Genomic DNA, 6000 nt, shown 5'->3' on the forward strand with positions numbered 1-6000 from the left:
GGCAGCAACGAAATAATACAAGGATCTCTATCCCCTGAACCCACGTACTCCCCATTACTACATTTGTACCACATCCTTACTCCTCTTACAAATACGACTTCAACACATTAGCTCAACACACATTCCGGTAACACAGTTAATGCATAGCACCACCACCACCAGTCCACGAAAATTCTAATTTCTAATTCTGTCCTTTATGCTCGTGAATGTCTCTCGTGAATGTCTGGTTTCGCATTTTTTCTCTTATTCCAAGTAGTCGTTGCTTTTTCAATGTGGCTCTCAATGAATATCGAAATGGACGCCAATTCTCATGATCTACCGTGTCTTACGAAGCGAGCCACAAGGGCTTCATAAGGCGAGAGTTGTGTGCACCAGAAATCACATGTTGTCAAGTCTCTTGCCCAAAGAACCACAGCTAACCCAACAAGCATCACTGTGAGGATGATGCTACCATCACCACTGCCCCAAGAACACCTCCCCTTCCATCGTGTCGAGACACTTGAACATGACCAGGTCCGCCGACTGTTCCACCTACTGCTAGCCCAACCAACGTTAGCACGCTGATGTTATTGTCATTCACCCTTACTTCTTCCGAGCATCTCCACTTCCTTCCCCCTTCCATCACGCTTGCACATCAACATCAGGAGGTCCACCAAAACTCTCTCTCCACCCTGGGAGCTGAGCCAACTCACCCCTCCCCCCCCCCACTAACGTCCCTCTCTCCCAAACAACTATAATATCTCCTTCCTTCCCTCCCTCCCTCCAGCATCAACCACAGTCACTCTTCTTATCAGACTCCTTATTATCCTCCTCCCTAGTCTTCCCCTGCATCAGCCTCTGGCAATATACATCACTGTCATCCTGACCCACGCCGCCCTCATCTGACACCATACGTCTTCTGTTATGGCCTTCGTGATTTAATCCCAAAAGCGACACGCTTTTGGTTTTTTCTTTACTGGATCCACTCGGCTAAATCTCTCTATCTGTCTGTCTGTCTGTCTGTGTGTGTCTAACTAGTCTCCCCCAGCAGCGTTATCTCACCCTCACCAAGCGACCAGCCCCTTCCCTCGTCTTGCATCTCATCAGCGTCTGCATCCATCATGAGTATCAGACGTCATGCGATTCGTCTCTAGGCCAAAAAGGACAACCACCTCTCCTTAATACCCTTATGTGATCACCGCATTCTACACACAACACACATGATCACCCCTGATACTAGCCAGACACATCACTACATGGCACGATGTGCCACTGCCTCGTATAAAGCATCTGTCACAATGCTCTACTCTCATTCACAGCGTCAACTCGCATCCCTACGATACGTTCCTTCACACACTGCCACATCTCGCTGATCTCCACAATTTCCCAAAGCACAAGTTAATTCCTCGTTACCGACATCTTTCCTTTCATCATCACTCTTATCGCAGCACCACACCACTTCATCCCCTTCACGTCATGATCCCAAAGCACCACTTCACAACCCCTACACTAAACACCAACGAGAGTCTTCCTCTTCCCCCGAAGTATTAGAGAAATAAAATTTGCTTCTCCCATGCTCTCCACCCGTCACCCACACCACACCCGGGAGGATCAACAGCAGGCCGTGGCGGCGTCAGGAGCACCACGCCCCCCATACCAGGAGGGCGGCGGACGGGGCGTGAGCTTTATCACAGGTCCCACCAGCGCGAGAGGCGAGCCGGGACTGAAGCACGATTCTCCACCCGCCAGATTTCTTCCCCCCCCCCCAGCGCGCGGCCGCCGCTGCATCTGGGATGCTGGGAGGCAGCGAGCGAGCGAACGAACGAGCTAGCGACCGACCGAACACCCACCCCCAGCCAGCCAGCAGCCCGCCAGGCCAGCCTTATTATCCCTGCCAGCCCAGCCCAGCCACGCAGGACGCTCTGCCCTGGGATCCGGGAGATTCCCTGGTAAAATCCTCCGTTAAATCTCCAAAAAATCCCATAGCCCTAAAAATGAAATTTATAATACACTTCGGCTAACGGAAAGCCACGGTCCAGAGATGCAGTCCTCTTTCGCCCAGGGCTGGTGTCTCGAAAGTGGGGCGCTTTAGATTATAATGAGATGCAGAGGAAAGACGGAAAAAAAGAATGAGGTATTTAGCCTCTGTACCTTATACCACGAGAGACGTCCACACTAACAGGATTACAAAACAAAAAAAAAGAAAATAGGGTTGTGATTAAAAAAAATAGGTTCTGAATATATAATCAACTTAAAAAACGGGTTGTGAATATATATAAACATACGTCAGACACAAAACCACAACAAATGAGTTCGAGTGAGCAACACTGAGACAAGAGACATTATACGAGGCTAAACCTTCAAGTACCACAACAATACAATGCCTCGCAGCATATATCTCTACGCTGACGGAACAACCAAAGCCTGGAAGTGGTCGAGAGAAAATAAAGATAGAGAGAAAAAGAACGTTATTCGAAGGACTACTATTACGTTTGCATATCAACCGAGGCGTCTGTTTACAGAGATGGTTTTCCTAACCAATGTAAAATCTAACCTGCCTCGCTCACTACGATAGCTAATCTACAACCGTTGTTCAAGGCCTAAATTTTAATCCCCACAACTAGGGCTATACCCACACCCACAACAGGGTCACTATACTACACCTTTCAATTGGATGTATGAAAAGCAGTTATGAGGGATTATCTGGATTGGCCTTCAAGACACCAGCAGCTCGGCCATATGCAAAGTTCCTAATGTGTATTTCCATCATCCCAGGAGATCCCCTAACCGGTTCTCAAAATGGATACGGAACGATTCATCCGAAAATACCATTACGATAATGTTTACTCGTACGAGTACTGTCGAGAACCTAATTTTCTGTGTTTAAGGAACGACATTCAAAGTTTCTCTTCCACGCTCCAGATGAAAATTGTCCACTTTCCTTTTAAAAACTTTTATCAACAGTTTGCCCTAACGATTCTGCCTCCGGTTTTTCGAAGTCCAGAACAACCCCACCTACCCTCCGAAAGAATGGGCGAGAGAGAAGTCTCGACATAAAGGAAAACGTGACCAACTTCAAATTCTCTCGATTCCCGTATTTACTTGAACTCAATATAAGGTCTTAATATAGAAATCCGTCGACGCCCATAAATCCTACTGAGGGTCTGTTTTACGTTTTCCCTACAGTCCTTCCAAGTAATAAACCGAAAGAAGGAACGAAAAAAAAAATTTAAAAGTCCCACAAAGATCTATCAAAAACATCATTCAGAGCAAAATACACATTATGCAAATTGCACAATAAATAATGTAGTCGAATACATTTAAAGACGCAAAAAAAGAAAAAAAACTCGCCGAGCAGGAGAGGTTCATGTTCGGCTTTCCACGTGAGGTGGGGGGATGCGCTCCAGGGACGTGTTAGAATCAAGGGGACATAGTAGGTTCCAAGGGACGTGGTAGGTTCCAAGGGACGTGGTAGGTTCCAAGAGACGTGGGGGGGCTCCAAGGGACGTGGGGGGCTCCAAGGGACGTGGTAGGTTCCAAGAGACGTGGGAGGTTCCAAGAGACGTGGTAGGTTCCAAGAGACGTGGGGGGTTCCAAGAGACGTGGGGGGTTCCAAGAGACGTGGGGGGTTCCAAGAGACGTGGTAGGTTCCAAGAGACGTGGTAGGTTCCAAGAGACGTGGTAGGTTCCAAGAGACGTGGTAGGTTCCAAGAGACGTGGTAGGTTCCAAGAGACGTGGTAGGTTCCAAGAGACGTGGGGGTTTCCAAGAGACGTGGGGGGTTCCACGAGACGTAATGGGCTCCAGGGGGACGTGTCAAGCTCCAAGGAACGTCGTGGGCTCCCATGGGACCTGGCAAACTCGAGGGACGTGGTGGGCTCCAAGAGATTCAAGAGGTCTGGATTCCAAAGATCCACATCTCGATCCTGGGCTTACTAGCCATGATCACTATTGGCACAACTCTACCGCCAGCCACTACTTCACCGATACCAACAATTTACACACACACACACACACAACACGTTTTCTTCTCAACGGCAACGTATCCTTTATTCCCAGCACCATTAAGAAATACGTACACGTTCGCCGATATAATGGCATAAATGGGTGTTGTTGGTCAACATTATCATGATTTACGAAGTCCATTTACACACAAAACCTCTAACTCACACCTCGGCACCAGCAGCATTAAGAAATACGTGTAGACTATTTACGAACATGGTGGCATACAAGGTAGAATTACCGTTCGGGCATCTACCTGTTCGAGTGTTGAAACTATTCTTATTCGATGGTTTTTTTTGACGTTCTGTGCGATTCTGACCTTCATATCTACCGCAAATCAATACCGTTGGAGATATCCCCCCGTCCCCACCCTTTATCTAATGATAACGAGGGATCCGCGGTGGGAATTGGGGATTTCGGGGCGAGGGAAATGACAAAAAAAAAAAAAAAGGTAGCGATTTGTGATAAAAATGATGGTCAGAATCGTTCAAAAAGAAAAACAAGTGGAAAAACATTTTTAACCTAACTTAACAAGCCCAACCCTAAACATGAGCTATGTCGGACGCTCGTCACGTACACAGAGGACTCAGAAAAAAAAAAAAAAAAAGTCCTGTGACTTTTCAACAAAAGCATCCTAATTTTCTAGAGACGTACTCATTTGCCGGAGAGAATGGTATTGAAAAAGAGGGCACTCAGAATTGCCCACACTACTGAAATGGCCCAAACTACCGAAACTAAAATCCCTCACCCCCCCCTAAAAAAAATAATCACCAGAGGTTACGAAGCGGCAATAATACCGGCGTAAATGAGTTTTGTTGCTCACCATTAACATGATCCTGAAGTCAATGTACAAACACACCTTGTCGTACACACACACACAAACACACTTTAGCCCCAGCAGCATTAAGGAATATGCAAATATTCATAAACTGGAGTAAATGGAAGTTGTTGGTCACCATTAACAAGCTAACAAGTCAATTGACGCAGATACACTCCCACCATAGTCCCAACATAATAAATACATAGAAATTAACCAATATATAGGTATAAATGGGAGTTGTTGGTTATTAACAAGCTAACAAGTCAATTTACGCAGACACACTCCCACCATAGTCCCAACATCACAATGAATACATAGAAATTAACCAATATATAGGTATAAATGGGAGTTGTTGACACCATTTACATAACACTGCAAACGACTCACTTTACGCGTGCAGAGGCCCAAACAACCACCTCACCGCTGAAACAACTTTGGACGACCTAGTTCACCTCGTCGCTCTTCCCATCTGGTTATCGCCACGACTCGTAAGCTAATCTACAGTGTCGTCCTTACCTGCAGAGAACGTCCGAGTCTTTCCCGCGCCCTATGAGGTACAGGAGGTCGCCGGCAGGGAGGCGGTGCAGCACACGAGAACGAGGAGGGTCGTCGACGGACGGGGATGTGATGGTGGTGGTGGGGCAGCAGCAGCTGTGGCGAGGCTCGGGACGTAAAAAAATAAACGCCATTTCCAGCTCCGTTTCCACGTACATTGCCGCTCTGACTTGTGAGGCACGGCTACTCCTCTTCACCCGACGCCAGGCACGAGACCACAACGAATAAAATACAACGTAACCGGACGGAAACACACATGGCGGTCGACGCCACGCGCTGTGTTCCACCTCTGGCACGTCAAGCGGGGAACGCACGCGTGACGTTTCTTGAGTTGCCAGTCGCTCAAAGAAAACGGAGAATCTTGCCAAATGGTTTGACCAAAATGAATAGAAAAAAAATATATATATATCCTGCGAGAGCTAAATAGCTGCGAAGGAAGCCCGTTGCACAGGTGATATAAACAACAGAACAGGTGGTATTAATAGCCTCTGAATTCTAAACGCGCTATTGATGCATAAAAATGTGTGATAATCAAAGTGAAAACAACGTAATGGCTACCTGCTCATGTTACCATATCCGCTATTCTTTTCTTTTTCATAAACATTCAATCTCAAACGTGTACAAGTGGAGAAAGTCATATACATT

At 46.8% G+C, this 6000-nt stretch overlaps 1 protein-coding gene across 1 annotated transcript in view; it reads right to left on the reverse strand.

Annotated features, from left to right (window-relative positions):
- SK (small conductance calcium-activated potassium channel) overlaps window positions 1-1685 on the reverse strand; it is an 821538-nt gene extending 819853 nt beyond the window's left edge. Inside the window, exon 1 of the mRNA XM_071671924.1 lies at window positions 1637-1685. The gene's annotated coding sequence lies outside the window, so the exon portion shown is untranslated. The remainder of the gene's footprint in view (window positions 1-1636) is intronic.
- Window positions 1686-6000: the final 4315 nt, after the last annotated feature.

This window comes from Panulirus ornatus, chromosome 17 (assembly GCF_036320965.1).
Source record: "Panulirus ornatus isolate Po-2019 chromosome 17, ASM3632096v1, whole genome shotgun sequence".
NCBI classification, from domain to species: Eukaryota; Metazoa; Arthropoda; class Malacostraca; order Decapoda; family Palinuridae; genus Panulirus; species Panulirus ornatus.